This window comes from Vicugna pacos, chromosome 4, assembly GCF_048564905.1.
Source record: "Vicugna pacos chromosome 4, VicPac4, whole genome shotgun sequence".
NCBI lineage: Eukaryota > Metazoa > Chordata > Mammalia > Artiodactyla > Camelidae > Vicugna > Vicugna pacos.
Window position 1 is genome coordinate 62,663,244 of NC_132990.1, and position 13,781 is coordinate 62,677,024.

Below are 13,781 nucleotides of genomic sequence, written 5' to 3' on the forward strand. Positions count from 1 at the left end.
CCTTGTCCTGGAGCCCTCCACCCTGTGCTGACTAGACAGCTTGTTCTTTTTGTGCCCTGCCGTGCTGGCATCCTGGAAATTCCCTTCATTGCTTTCCTGTTTTGGACCCCTTATTTCTTGGGTCTCTGCATCTTCCTCTTTCTTATTTTATTCCTTTGCTTAGCTGGAGGGTGTTCTCAAGTAACTTCCTAAAAAAGAGGGTGTGCATGGGAGGTAAATTTTCTGAGCCTTCGTATGTCTGAAAATGTCTATATCTTTCCCCTATGTTTGTTGATACTATAAGCAAAGAAATGGGTTATACATTATTTCCTCAGAACTTGGAAGGCTTTCTCCATTTATTTTCCCACTTCTAGCATGTCTGGTAGAACCCTGACTTCTCTTCTGATTCCTGTTTGTTTGTATGCAATCCTCTTCTCTCTCCCGACCCCTCATCTGGAGCTTTTAGGATCATCTTTTTATCCATGGAGTTCTGGAATGTCACGGTGGTGTGCCCTGGCATGATCATCTTCAGCCCCATGCCTCATCTCTGTTCTGCTCTGTGCCTTATGTACATGAGTCTGGAGCTGCTTCAAACTTCTCCGGACACTAGCTCTCCTGTCTTCTGCCTGTAGGGTGGCTGTCAGGCTCTGAGGGGCCAAGAGGGAACCTAAGAGCTTAGTCCTCTCTGTGTCCAGATGAGCAGCCTCGTGCTTCTGCAGAATAGCAGGTCTCTGAGAGCCTTGCCTTGCAGGTGGTCTCATAGAGTGTGTGGCTGATCTTGTTCAGTATATGCCTCTCCACGTCCTTAAGGTTGAAATTTTCTCCACTCTGCTTCATTGATCATTGCTCATCTATTTATATCCTGTCTTCCAAAGTTTCATTATAATTTGTTGTTTAATTATACTGTAAACAGTTTATTGTTGTTGTTGCTGTTCATCTCATTGAAGGAAGGAAACAACATAAATGCTGTGGTCAGTCGTGTTTAACCAGGAGTTCAGTTTGTCATGATACATGTGTTTACATGTCTAAAATCTGTCTGTTGTACTATGGAGAGGCTGAGTCTGTTTATTCACCTCCTGTTTCTCTAATACTTGGCTCAACATGGGTATTCTCCAGGTATTTGTTGAATGGCATGAATGCATGTTGAATGAAATGGTTTGATGAGAGCAGAGGCCTTAGGTGAGGAGCCCTGGGAGATGAAGCTGGGAGAAGCTGAGCCCATATGTGAAGAACCTTGAGCTCCAGGACAAGGAGTGTATGTACCCTTCTCCCAGTTGGAAGGCTGTTGATGGTTTTTCAGTGATGGTGGAGGTGGTGGTGGAAGGGTATTTTGTTCAAGGTGATTTCGAAAAGAATTTTTCTAGCTTTGGAATAGAGGCTAATTTTCCAAGAATACACATGTAATGGAATAAAATGTCATGAACTGACCAGAACCTATGAGGAAGGAAGAATTGGCCTATAGAGAGCTATGGAAGAAGAATCAATAGGGTTTGTGTCCTAATTCAATATAGGAAGTTAAACATGGATCTCAGTGACTGGTGGTTCCATTATCAGAGAGAAAGAACAGTACAGAGGATATGGGGAATGTCATTTTTGAGGCGGGGAAGGAACTTCCAAGTGAAAATGTTTAGCAGGCAGTTGGCTATGTTAGAAGTAGGGACTGGAAACATAGATGAGGGAGTTAGTCTCACAGAGAAGTCAAAGAAGAGAATGACACAAAGAAAGATTGTTACTTGCTGAAAGGCTCATAGATGGCAAGACAGACCCAGAATTTGAATTCAGATCTGTCTAAATCGATAGCCCATGTTCAGCCACAATAGTGTATTAGCTCTAAAACTTTGTCACGATGTAGCCCAGAGGAGTAGAGGCTTAGGATTGGCCTTGGGAAGGAGTCACGTTTAATGGGACATGTGACTTCTTAGGAATGGAGGTGTAAAATGCAATAGAAAGCTAATTAGGTGTGTGAGAAGAATGCTGATGCTACAAGATTCCCCAGAGTCTGGACAGAGGGCAGGCCCGGCAGCCTCCCTCAACAGGCCAACTTGCCCTTGACCAGAGCTGAGGTTCCCACAGACCCCACCAGGTTTCACTCTGATGACTTCCCCAGGAACATCAATTGCACTTTCTTTTCTTACACTTTCCACCTTGCCTGCTGCTATGGTTCAAGCCAGAGAAAACTATAGCCAAGTAGCAATTCTCAGAACCCAAGCGGGGCTAACATCCTGCCTGGTTTCCTTCTCTCTCTTGCTCAGCCCAGAGCAGCTTCAGAGGATCACAAGGAGGTGGTATTTAGAGATTTTCATAAGCGCCACATGCGGAGAAGGACTCTTGGGCTCCTCTCTGCTGGCCCCCTCCCTGTAGTGTGGCTTTGGGTTCATGTCATGGACTGAGGGAGGAAGAGGAAGCCGACTCATGAGAGTGGGGGCGTGGAGAGTGTAGGTTGTGAAACAATATGAGAAACCTCCAGAGCCAGCAAAGAAAGTTTTGTTTCTGGAATTTCGAATTCAGACTTTTTTCACAGTCAACATTTCTGTGACTAGAAGTGAAGATAAAAATCTATGTCATTCCATCGGTTTTCACCTTTGTTTTAAATGATCAGATTTTAAACAGAAATTATTATCAGTCTGGTATTGTTTCCTTTTCTAAAATGTGGTTTAATTTTGTAAAGAGCCGAGTAAGACGGCAGAGCTGAATCATAGGAAGCGTCAGCATGCAGTCTCTGCACCCGTGATTACAAAATCATGGCCAAGTAACCTTGGTGTTCTCCTTGAAAAAGTGTTCCTTGATCCTTTTCGTTTTTAGCTAGGGGAATTTCCTCTTCCTTTCTCCTACCAACATGACCTCTTTGGTTTCATGTAAGAAAATGTTTAATCAGCTGAAAAAGTATGGGTCTTGAATTTGAATCTTATCTCCTCCTCTTCCTTACTGGGTAGTGTTGGGACAGTCACTTAAACTTTCTGAGCCTCAGTTGTCTCCCTATAAATGTAAATAAGCAGATGGAAGATACATGATTGTTAATATATAATTATTTATATTATGTGACTAATTATTACATATTTGTGACTAATGCATTGCTGGATACTTAGTAGGTGCTAAAATTGTGTTAATTGCTACCATTGAACAAAGCTGGGTAATCTTTTCCTTATTGATAATCACTGACTCACCAAAAAAAAAGAAAAGAAAAAATCAATTTACTGTATGCTGTTAATTCAAGGGAGAGAGTTGTGGGTGCTTTTGTTTTGGATCTTATTTTTAGACATTACAAAAATGTTCCATCTACTGTATTTTGAAATTAAGAATGGGGAACATTATTTATATCTGAATCATATATTACAACAAATGAAAATATTACATGTATGATTTTAGGTCTATATTATAAGCATTTAAAAGAAGGAGAGGGAGTGAGGGGAGAGGGGGAGAGAGAGAGAGAAAGAGGAGAAGAAAGGGGGAAAGAGCGGAGATGGGACACATGCAAAATTCGCAGAGTTGTAGAAGAAATAGCAAGGGACTGGACTTAAGCACCAGTGTTTTTAGATGATTAGCTTTGGGTTTTCCCTAATTAATACTTGTCCTAATCCATACTAAAGTCATTGCTGCTGTCACTTCCCTTTGAAACTCATTCATCCATCTATCCATTCATTCTTTATTTTTTGAATCAACAAACAACTATGAAATACTATGTGTTTAGCCCTGCCCTAGGTCCTCGTGATGCAAGAGATCAAGCCAACCTTGTTTTCTAAGAGCTCACAGTTTTGTGGGAGAGAGAGACAGGTAAACAAACAGCAGCAGAATAAAATAAGTGACTGACTCAGATGTGGCATAGTGGGAAAGGCTTCTTAGATGAGCTAATCCTATAGGCTCTAGAAGAGAATGCAGTAATTTGTTAAGCAGGTAAGATTTTTTGGTGGTGGGGGGGGAGATCAGGAATGTGTTCTGGGCAAAGTAAAACTCTGAATAGCTTTTGGAGTGACCTAATTCTGTCTGAACTGGGAACTTATTTATTTAAAACATAGCTCTGTTTGGTCATGGAACCAGTGTGGCAGATGGTTAAGATCATGGATGCTGCAGGCAGATAGACATGGGTTTAATCCTGATTCACTAGCTTTGTGGTCAAGATGTTCATCCTTTCTGAGCCCTAGCTTCTTGGTATTTAAAAGGAGGGTAAAACTCAAGAATGTTTTAAACTTTAAGTGAATTGACATAATACATCCAAAAGCTTTGTACATTGTTGGGCACATAGTAGATCCTCAAATTGAAACCATTATTTTCATTTCAATGTATTGGATCTTTGGTATATTAGAATCTTAGTGGCATTCTGAGCAAGTTGAGTCAGGGACGAGAAGCTGTGCCCCTGTGACAGAAAATAGATTATCTCCTCTTGAAACTTCTCAGAAACTTTTCTGAATCATAATAACTCAAGTTATCAATGTCAATTTTTTTTCTTTGAGGTGCATCTCCTTCTGTATTTTCTAAGGCTGAAATGAAACCAAACCAAGGGTAAGAGATTCACTATCTTGGTTGTAGATTACCTTGGTGGAAAGTCTTAAACCATTAGCTTCTGAGAGCTGAGTTCTTCAGGAGGCTATCAGCCACACCTTTAGCACAAAACTCTTTTCCATTCTGTAATTATGAGTAGCACCAAGGGCACCAGATGGAGAGGATGCTGTCAGCTCTCTTAGGATGGACACCCATGTATAAGATATAGAGAGAGCAAATAAAAGCACAAGACTAAAGCATGAATGGAGGGGAATCATTTTCAACAGCAACCCACTGAAATTTAGCTGTCCCTTCCATAGGAGTACTGTTAATTACTGGAGGGTTGGAGTGACTCTCCAGTGACACTCCAGACTCTCCAGTTTATAACGGCTCTTCCCCAGGTAACACAATAGACTGCAACACAGTGGTCACGTTTATTCTCGATCTCCCTGTGCCCTTGGCCATCGCTGATCCTAGACCAGTGGTTCTTAAGTGTGAGTATGCATCAGAATCTCCTTGTTAAACACACGGATTGCTGGGTCCCAGCCCCAGAGTTTCTGGTCCAGGAGGTGTAGGGTGGGCTTGAGAATTTGCCTTTCAGAAGGTTCCCAGGCATGCTGATGCTGCTGGTCTGGGAGCACACGTTGAAAACTGCTGATCTATGGAGTAGCTAGTTCTCTTCTTTCCAGTGCGCCTGTCTCCCCTCAGCCTTCTTTGTGTGTTTGCTGGGCATAGTTTCTTTTACTCACAAATAAAACAAGTTTAATGAATACTGGAGGAGGGATTATCTTTATCCTGGAGAAGAGAGGAGTCAAAGTATAAGGGGGAAATCAAGGTGTTCTCTAATATCTGAAGATCTGTTGTGTCAAAACAAGAATAAGAGGTGAATCTTACCGTGCTGTCCATTTTGCCTTAAACTAAGTAAGACATTTTAAACCATTTAAATTGTTTGAAAATGGGTAGCTTTTAGTTAAAAGAAGATAAATTGAACAGCCTCATTTATCCCTGTTCTCTCCTGAAACATCAGTAAAATGATAATGCCTAAACTTTCAGCATAATGTATGGCATAAATCCAATGACAAAAAGAAGGGAAGAAGGGAAGATAAGGATACTGAAAGCTGGGAAGCAGATGGACAACTGGTTCAGTTGGCATTAGCAGACCTGAGAGGTCTGATTTGTAAGCTGGCAAAAGCAGAAGAGCAAAGAGATTTATACCTTAGAGCCCCAGGAAGGTTCTGGATTTTGGAACTTCTAAACAGGGTGAAGTTGGGCCTTACAAGAGGAGGACTGGTTGAAAATCTAATGCAAAGGAACCTACAGATTGTCCCAACCAACCACATCAGATGATGTCTTCCCCTATGCTTTGGTATATGGCTGGGGGTTTACTCTTGAAGAGAAACAATCAGAAGGGCTCTGGACTAGTGGATACCAGGTACAGGCAGAAGAAGGATTACCTTACAGAAAATGAGTGGAGCGGGGATTAAGTGAAAGTCAGCATCTGGAACCTTTATACTCCAGTCTTCTTCCCATACTGAGCTCCCAGAGTCTTGACCTTCATGTGTGTGCCTTCCACATAGTAGTACTGAGATTTTAAAGGTACGCAGTAACTGGGAGCTGTTATAGAAAAAGATTGGAAAAGGAAGGAGGGAGTTTGTGGTGCAGGGGAGTCTTGCTGAGGGTGTCCAAACTGAGTGTAAGTCAGCAATATTTACTAAGCAGCTACTTTGCACAAGATAGTAAGCTGTAAGCTCAGATGATTCAATGCTGAGTAAGATTCAGTGTGCCCATCCCTCAGTGAACCAGACAGGACAGTTAGGGGAAGAAACAGCATGTATAAAAGCAGACAGTAGTGAAACAGCATGCTGAGCTTGCGGAACTGCAAACAATTCAGTGTTGTTGGCGTGGAAATTGTAGACACACAGGGAACGTGGGAGGCAGAGAGGCCAAAATGATGCTGTTGTGAGTATGTCCTCTCTTTGTACAATTTCTTTCAAAATGCATGTAATTTTACATGCTTGTATTTTGAATCTACATAAGTATATCCATTCTGTTTTTCCCTTTATTTCTATCAAGAGCAATGTTATTAAGCTCCATCTGTGTTGCTGCGATAATAATTTAAGCCATTCCTCTGAACTCCTGTCCAGTATTTCATGATATTTTATGGTGTGTATCTACCTATTTGTATCTACTTATTCTCCCACGAGTGGACATCAAGGTTATTTTCCATCCCCTCTTCCCACTTGGTCCAAAGAAAAGATACAGCAACAAGCATCCCCAGGCATGTCCTCTGATGAACCTGTTTGAGAATTTCTTGTGTTTTGTACCCTGGAGGGAGATTGCTGGGTATGTGTGTGTGTAATGGGAGTAAGTATGGATAGTTTGCCCTCCAGGATGTCCCACCACTGGGACGTGATGACCATTACATTCCCACATCCTTGCTAATCCAGTTTTGTGGGGCTTTTTGTTTGTTTATCTTTTCACCTACAAAAGTTTTCTTGTGCCTCTTTGGGTTGTTATTATCATTATTATTATTTTTGCAAGAACACTTAACGTGGGATTTACCCTCCTCACACATTTTTAATTATACAATACTGTATTGTTAACTATAGACATTATGTTGTATAGCAGATGTCTAGAATTTATCTTGCACAACTGAAGCTTCATCCTCATTGGACAGCTCCCCATTTTTCCCTCCCCCTAACCCCTGGCAACCATCATTCTATTCTCTGCTTCTATGAGTTTGACTATTTTAGATACCTCATGTTAGTAGAATCAGACAGGATTTCTCCTTCTGTGACTCGTTTATTTCCCCTAGCAGAATGTCCTCTAGGTTCACCCATGGTGTCATATATGGTAGGATTTCCTTCCTTCTAAGACTGAATAATGTTCCATAGTGTGTATACTGGCGTATCTATCTATTCATGTGTCAGTGGACATTTAGGATGTTTCTGTATCTTAGTTATTGTGGATAATGTTGCGTTGAACATGGGAGTGCAGATATTTCTTTGAGATCCTGACTTTAGTTCTTTTGAATATACACCCAGAAGTGGGATTCCTGGATCATATAGTAGTTCTATTTTTAATTTTTTGAGGAAACTCCATCTTGTTTTCCATAGCGGCTGCACCATTTTGCATTCTCACCAACAATGTACAGGTTTCCAATTTCTCCACATCATCACCAACAAAATTTTTTTAAACACAGGTTTATAGTTTTTGCTAATGCAAAATGTTTATAATTTTTCCTAGGTCCAAAATGTCATTTGCATTTTTCTAATTGCTGATAATTTTGACTATCTCTTTACAAGTTTGTTAGCTTTCAAGGGTTCCTCTGCTGTAAATTTACTGTTCGTATCCTGTTACCGTATTTCTGCTGGGGCGACTGTATGTTTCTTGTTGATCTGCATGATTTTCTAATGTATTCTAGATCTGAATCTCTTGTTGGCTGCTTATTTGAGAGCTGAGGAAGGCCCTTCAATGGCAAGTCCTATCTCAAGATGTGGCCATAAAATCTCAGAAAACAGAAAAATGACTTTGAGACAGAATAAACTGGCAGTGACCTTCTGTGTGACATATACTTACTTATGACCCCAAGGATCACTGGAGTTATCTAGTCATTAAATCTCGTCATATCTGACTTCATTCACAAACTTCCCCCTTCATTGCTTCCTTTACCAGCCTAATCTTCAGTTATAGGCACAACATATTACTGTCATTACCCTATTACTTTTATTATAGAGATGAAAAATATTTTGCTACTGAAAAATTATGAAGTGCTCAAACTGATAACAAAATTATTGAAAAACACCCACAACTCTGCCGCCTAGAAATGACTACAGTTAATCTTTTAGGATGTGTTCCAATCTCTGGAAGGGGATGATTGAGAAGACGGAAGCATCACTTTGACAAATGGGCCTCCCCTTCCACTGCAGGGCCCTACATTCATCTCTTCTGTAGAACTTTCTACATTTTACTATAGTTATTTGTTCAGGGATTATTAGAACAGGAGTCAGCTGACTGACGTTTTAGTTCCATCTTGGATTTGCCAAAGCTTCCCTTTTTAAGGAGACCTTGAAAACCACGTGAGGGGGTTTAGACTTTCTTCTGTAAGTAACTGGGAACCATTGAAGGGTTTGAAGTGGTGAATCATCCAAAATGGTTTTGATAGAAGATGTTCTTCCTGGAAGCAATGGTACATGAATGTAAATGAATTGAAATTACACTTACCAAGTGCCAGGTATTGTGCTAAAGGTACTCCTTTTAGTCCTATATAGTATAGAGATGATTACCCCCAAGTTACAGGTAAGAAATCTGAAATTCAGTGGGGTTAAGCCGTGTGCTCAAGGACACACAGCTAGTGTTGGAGTAGGGTGTTAAATCAGGCACATTCAACTAAGTGGTTTCTTTCCAGGCACAGACTGGTTTGAAAGATATTTCAGCAGTCTGGGTGGGATCCATTCCCATTTAACAGTGATAAGTTCAAGTGCCTTGCAAGCTGCATTCTTATAGCAGCAGCTTTGTTAGTTGCTGGCTGTCCCCAGGGGTTTTTCTCTGTGACTCATACAGCAGGGGAATCCTGAGGAAAGCTCAACTTTTACTTCTTGAATTTCAGAGTCCTGACAAACTCTGTAGTGATTGCAGATAGAGATCTGAGTCCTGGCCAACAAAAAGATTGAAGGAGGGATCTTGGGTAAGTCCCTTCTCTCTGGACCTCAGTTTCTTAACCACAAAGGATTAAATGATCTTGAAGTTTGTTTTTTTTTTTTTCATTCTAACACTCAAGGATCTCTTGTGGTGCATAATGTGGTGCTGAGTTCTAAGTAGAGCTTTACTGGTGATTCATAGGAATTAAACCAGCAAAATATAATTACACACAAAACTGGTTGAAAATAGGCTGTAGGCAGGCTATAAAAGATACATGTTCTTAGTTACTCAGCTTTTATTTATATTCGCTGGACTGTGAGACTCACGTGGAAGGGACTGTGTGTCTTCATTCTACAGCTTAAAGTCTGTCACTAGTGCCTTACATATAGGTGGCCAGGCAGTTTTGCTGCAGGAAAGAATGAGCAATGCAGATAAGGCTCCTTGTCCTCTAATATCTGCCTTGTTCCCTCCCTGAATAATACAACACCTGGAAGTTACCTGGAAATAGTAGCCCAAGTACAAAACCTCACTTCCCAGATTTCCTTGTAGTTAGACATGACCATGTTATTAAATTCTGACCAATGGGGTGTAAATGGAACTAGTGTTGACATTTTTTCAGGAAATATTCTTAAAGGGAAGGGCATGATTTTTCTACTTCCTGTTTCTCCTTCTGGCTGGCCCAGATAAAATAGATAAATAGGTAAGATATTTGGAGCCTGGATCACAAACTGGAAGCCACATGTTGAGAATAGCAAAGCAATAAGAAGGATGGTGTCTGGGTATCTAATGATACTCAAGCCTTTAGATAAACCTTGAACTGTCTTTGTTAACATGAGAGAGAAATAGATTTCTAATTTGTTTAAAATATTACTGTTACTGATTTACTATATATTGCCGTGGAACCAAATACAAGGGAACATTTCCCCCCAGAAAAGCACATGATCTTCATAATTTTTCTTTTAAAGAATAGCTGATAAAAATATTTTGAGTTTGGTTGCCATAAACTTCACAATCACATCTGGCAGATCTGATTTGGAGGATGGCCACAGGGTGCCTACTCAGTTAGCCAATAGTTTAGTTTTATCAGGGCCAGTAATTTTTGTATAAATACATACAAGTTTTGCCAGGGCGATAACTTGAATATTAACACTAAGTTCTTAAACTAATCCTTTTATTTTCACCAAAAATGTTCATTTCTATTCTTTACATGAGATTGTTACTATAAAACCAATCTACTTCTGCAAAGGAAGTAGAGAAAAAAAATAAACGGTTAGACAGTTGTTCCAAACCACTTATTTTATAAGATATATTTTTTGCCACTGACACATTTGTCATATATTAAATTTTTATATACACATAAACAAATAACAAGAAGGTAAATTTACCCAATTATATTATTAATTATATTGAACAGAAATGGTAAACATTCCCATTAAAAGGCAGAAGTTAAACAGCCTGGTTAAAAATGCAAGAACAACTATGTGCTGTCTATAAGGAAATCATTTTAAACACAGATAGGTTAGAATTCAAAATATTGAAAAAAGATATGATGTGCACATATAATCATAAAAAAGAAAAACTGGCTATATTAGTAACAGACAAAGAAGAATTCAAAATAAAGAGTATTATCAGGACTAAAGAGGGCTGTTTTATAGGGATATGAGGGTAGTTCATAGAGAAGACATAATCCTAAACTGTAACCAATTAATAGAGCTTTAAAATATATGACTCAAAAATGGACACAATTGAAAGACAAATTAGACGAATCCACAATTACGTTTGGAGACTTCAACATTGCTCTTCTTATAACTGATGGAAAATCAGACAGAAAATCACTAAAGATACAGAAGAATTGAAAAACATCAACCAAATTGACCTAAATGACATTTATAGAACACTCTACCCAAACAGCAGAATTTAAGAGCTCATGGAACGTTCACCAAGACAGACTTGACTGTATGCTGAACCATGAAACAACTCTCAGTAAATGTAAAGGGACTGAAAGCATGCAGAGTACGTTATTTGACAAAAGCAGAACTGAGAAATCAGTAACAAAATGGTAATTCCTGAATATTCAGAAATTAAACAACACACTTCTAAATAATCCATGAGTCCAAAAAGATAATACTAAGTAAACTAGAAAACATTTGAACTGGAACAGAGGGGCAAGTTTTACTTTTAAATACTTACATTAGAAAATCAAGAGGATTAAAAATGAATGATCTAATCTTTACCTGTAAGTATTGTGTTGGCTGCTTCTCACAAATTTTTAAAGTTGTGTTCATTGTCATTCTATTCAAAATGTTTTCTAGTTTCCTTCATATTGTCAAAACAGTATTGTATGCTGCGGGGAGTGCCAGAGATCAGTGCCACATTTAAGACTTAACGGACATAAGGTTGGTGGTCCTCCTCATATCTCTGTTAATTCATCAGTGTGGCCCCTGCAAAAGTCAGATGGTTCATGGAGGATGACTGAGTCTACTGCAGACTCAACTTAAATGGAACCCTAATTGCAGCTGTTATGCAAGACATGGTATCTTTAATAGGGTAATTAATAGCATCTCAGATACATGGCATGTGGCCAGCTTGTGTGACAAATGTGTTCTTTCCATCCCTATCAGAAAAGAGAGTGAGAAAGTTTGTATTCACTTAGAACATAACAACAGTATACATTGGTCATGCCCCAGGGCTGTGTTAACTCTCTTTCTCTCCATAATAGTAAATTCTGGAGAAACCTGAACTGTCTGAACATCAGGAAGAATGCCACACTTAGAATCCTGATGTCATGATAATTGGACCACATAAACAAGAACTGTCAGGTACGTTAGAGGCACTGAAGAGACTCTTACACTCTTACCAGGGGTAGGAGATAAACCCTGTGAAGTTTCACTTTGAAAGGGCAGCAATTCATTTTGACAGGCCAAGGCACGTAAGCTGGGTGTGGCTTTGCCTTTCTTCCCTGCTGGACCTCACCTGGTATCACTGTATGGGAGCTTAAAAACTGTACCGTTCAGTGCCACAGGATCCCACATAACACTGTGTCAGACAAGGGGACCCCTTTTATAGCTACAGAGGCATTGGAAACTCACTTATTATACCATGTTCTACCCCATCCAGAAACGGCCAGCCTAATAGAGTGATGGAATGGCTTGTTGAAGACAAGCTGAGGCACCAGTGTGAGAAAGATGTGTTATCTTCCAGGACGCAGTGTATACTCTTAAGTCAATGATCTTTATATGTCACTGTGTCCTCAAAAGCTACAATTTATGAACTGGTAATCAAGGGGGTAGCAGTAGGAGTATCTTCATTTGGAGAATTTATCATATCCCTGAATTCTGAGTGTTTGTGGGTCTCAGTTTCCAAAAGGGATTACTTTCAAGGGAACACAGAGAGAGACCCATTGAAATATAGGTTATAACTGTTTCCAGGACACTTTGGGCTCTGTCCCAAGGGACCATCATGCAAGAAGAGGAGTCACCATCCTGATCAGGGTAATTATTTCTGAGGAGAAGTTGTTTGATAATGGGAAGAAGAAATGCTGAGTCTCCCAGTGGTCCACTCTGATACTCTCTTGGTGTTCTTCTGCTCCATCCTGACAGTAAGTGTACAGATGCAGCAGTCACAGTCTCAGAAGGGCAGGTGACTGTGGCCTCAGACCCTTCCAAGATGAATGGGTGAGGCCATCAGGTAAACCTAGACCAGCAGAGGTTCTAGCTGACAGTGAGGGGAAATCTCAGATGCGTGATAGAGCAGGGAATGATGAGTATGACTTAAACCCAAAGACAGATTGCAGTGTGGTAGGGGCTGTAGTTTCCCTGTAAACCTTTCAGAATCCTGAAGGAATGTTTCCAGAACTTACATGAACAAGTGGATCTAGGCAGCACAGGCAGTGGACTCTAGAAGATGCTGCGGTACGCTGCCCTGGTCATTGTGGAGGCACCATCCCAACCCTGGAAAGAGAAATGACACATAACATTGTTTGTACCACTGCTGATTTGGATCTGTGTTACTTCAGCCAAGCCCAGCCTATCTAATGCAGTCATAAAGCAGGGAATACCATTGCCGTCTTGGAACACTAGGACTGTTTGTAGGAGATCAGGCTGTGAAGGTATAGCTTAACCACTATGAGTGAAGCTCTGTCCAGAAGAGCCATAATTTCTCCTCTATCTCCCCAGTGACATGTCTCAGCAGATGCATTCCTGTGGTGCAGGGCTCACCCCATAATTTTTGCCTAGTTCTTTGGCAGATAAAACTCATAGTGGAGAAGATGGAAAAGAGCTCACAAAGAGTTTTTCTTGAAGGTTTCAGATTTCAGTTTGAAAGTGATTAGTCTCTCTCTCTCTTTTTTGTTTTTTTTTTTTTGCTTATTGAGAAAGTTTAAAATAACATCTCAGTCAATAAATCCAGAATTCAGTTGCTTTGTTGCTTTGTGAGTATGTGACTCACTGAAATAATTTCATATCATGAAATAACCTCTTTGGAAATTTACAGCTTTTTATTATTCCTTTGGTGAAAAGGAGGGAAATGGGTAAGATAGTTCATAAAGAAATTCCAGGGAATGCCTCTAAGTCCTCACCAGTCCTTCTGGGGCCCTGGGTTCCAGGAAAAATCATTATTTGATTAAGTCAGCCAAGTCAGAGTCAAATTGTTTACTTATAAAATGGGACGCATATACTTACTCAGGG

General features: G+C 40.1%; 1 long non-coding RNA gene across 2 annotated transcripts in view; it reads left to right on the top strand.

Moving 5' to 3' along the window:
- Nucleotides 1-13,781, top strand: part of LOC116280353 (uncharacterized) — a 103,077-nt gene that overhangs the window by 69,794 nt on the left and 19,502 nt on the right. For both annotated transcript variants that reach the window (XR_012072219.1, XR_012072220.1), the window contains 2 exons: nucleotides 9,065-9,142; nucleotides 11,816-11,915. This is a non-coding gene — a long non-coding RNA (uncharacterized lncRNA). The remainder of the gene's footprint in view (nucleotides 1-9,064; nucleotides 9,143-11,815; nucleotides 11,916-13,781) is intronic.